Genomic DNA, 2,500 nt, shown 5'->3' with positions numbered 1-2,500 from the left:
ACGTTTTGCTCCGCTCACGACGGTCGCCGCGGCACGCAAGAACAGGCCAAAAACTGGCCAAAACAGCCCAAAAACGGGCCAAAACTGGCCATTTTTTGCTGCGCGAGCGAGCGGAGAGCGGCGAACAGCGAGCGAAGCGCGAGGCAGCACCGTCCCTGCTATACGAAAGCCCCATCCAGCCCTGTGCCACCCGGGGGGTTCCAGGGTGCTGAGATGGCTGACATTTTGCTCCGCTCACGACGGTCACCGCGCCACACAAGAACAGCCCAAAAACAGGCCAAAACAGCCCAAAAACGGGCCAAAACTGGCCATTTTTGGCTGCGCGAGCGAGCGGCGAGCGGCGAACAGCGAGCGAAGCGAGAGGCAGCACCGTCCCTGCTATACGAAAGCCCCATCCAGCCCTGTGCCACCCGGGGGGTTCCAGGGTGCTGAGATGGCTGACGTTTTGCTCCGCTCACGACGGTCACCGCACCACGCAAGAACAGGCCAAAAACTGGCCAAAACAGCCCAAAAACGGGCCAAAACTGGCCATTTTTGGCTGCGCGAGCGAGCGGCGAGCGGCGAACAGCGAGCGAAGCGAGAGGCAGCACCGTCCCTGCTATACGAAAGCCCCATCCAGCCCTGTGCCACCCGGGGGGTTCCAGGGTGCTGAGATGGCTGACGTTTTGCTCCGCTCTCGACGGTCACCGCGCAATGCAAGAACAGGCCAAAAACTGGCCAAAACGGCCCAAAAACGGGCCAAAACTGGCCATTTTTGGCTGCGCGAGCGGCGAGCGGCGGACAGCGAGCGAAGCGAGAGGCAGCACCGTCCCTGCTATACGAAAGCCCCATCCAGCCCTGTGCCACCCGGGGGGTTCCAGGGTGCTGAGATGGCTGACGTTTTGCTCCGCTCTCGACGGTCACCGCGCAATGCAAGAACAGGCCAAAAACTGGCCAAAACGGCCCAAAAACGGGCCAAAACTGGCCATTTTTGGCTGCGCGAGCGAGCGGCGAGCGGCGGACAGCGAGCGAAGCGAGAGGCAGCACCGTCCCTGCTATACGAAAGCCCCATCCAGCCCTGTGCCACCCGGGGGGTTCCAGGGTGCTGAGATGGCTGACGTTTTGCTCCGCTCTCGACGGTCACCGCGCAATGCAAGAACAGGCCAAAAACTGGCCAAAACGGCCCAAAAACGGGCCAAAACTGGCCATTTTTGGCTGCACGAGCGAGCGGCGAGCGGCGGACAGCGAGCGAAGCGAGAGGCAGCACCGTCCCTGCTATACGAAAGCCCCATCCAGCCCTGTGCCACCCGGGGGGTTCCAGGGTGCTGAGATGGCTGACGTTTTGCTCCGCTCTCGACGGTCACCGCGCAATGCAAGAACAGGCCAAAAACTGGCCAAAACGGCCCAAAAACGGGCCAAAACTGGCCATTTTTGGCTGCACGAGCGAGCGGCGAGCGGCGGACAGCGAGCGAAGCGAGAGGCAGCACCGTCCCTGCTATACGAAAGCCCCATCCAGCCCTGTGCCACCCGGGGGGTTCCAGGGTGCTGAGATGGCTGACGTTTTGCTCCGCTCTCGACGGTCACCGCGCAATGCAAGAACAGGCCAAAAACTGGCCAAAACGGCCCAAAAACGGGCCAAAACTGGCCATTTTTGGCTGCACGAGCGAGCGGCGAGCGGCGGACAGCGAGCGAAGCGAGAGGCAGCACCGTCCCTGCTATACGAAAGCCCCATCCAGCCCTGTGCCACCCGGGGGGTTCCAGGGTGCTGAGATGGCTGACGTTTTGCTCCGCTCTCGACGGTCACCGCGCAATGCAAGAACAGGCCAAAAACTGGCCAAAACGGCCCAAAAACGGGCCAAAACTGGCCATTTTTGGCTGCACGAGCGAGCGGCGAGCGGCGGACAGCGAGCGAAGCGAGAGGCAGCACCGTCCCTGCTATACGAAAGCCCCATCCAGCCCTGTGCCACCCGGGGGGTTCCAGGGTGCTGAGATGGCTGACGTTTTGCTCCGCTCTCGACGGTCACCGCGCAATGCAAGAACAGGCCAAAAACTGGCCAAAACGGCCCAAAAACGGGCCAAAACTGGCCATTTTTGGCTGCGCGAGCGAGCGGCGAGCGGCGGACAGCGAGCGAAGCGAGAGGCAGCACCGTCCCTGCTATATACGAAAGCCCCATCCAGCCCTGTGCCACCCGGGGGGTTCCAGGGTGCTGAGATGGCTGACGTTTTGCTCCGCTCACGACGGTCACCGCACCACGCAAGAACGGACCATAAACAGGCCAAAACAGCCCAAAAACGGGCCAAAACTGGTCATTTTTGGCTGCGCGAGCGAGCGGCGAGCGGCGAACAGCGAGCGAAGCGTGAGGCAGCACCGTCCCTGCTATACGAAAGCCCCATCCAGCCCTGTGCCACCCGGGGGGTTCCAGGGTGCTGAGATGGCTGACGTTTTGCTCCGCTCACGACGGTCACCGCGCCATGCAAGAACGGACCAAAAACAGGCCAAAACAGCCCAAAAACGGGCCAA

The sequence above is a fragment of the Musa acuminata genome, unplaced genomic scaffold (genome assembly GCF_036884655.1).
Source record: "Musa acuminata AAA Group cultivar baxijiao unplaced genomic scaffold, Cavendish_Baxijiao_AAA HiC_scaffold_124, whole genome shotgun sequence".
Taxonomy (NCBI): Eukaryota; Viridiplantae; Streptophyta; class Magnoliopsida; order Zingiberales; family Musaceae; genus Musa; species Musa acuminata.
The sequence above is the reverse complement of the archived record's forward strand: the minus strand, read 5'-3'. Positions refer to the sequence as shown.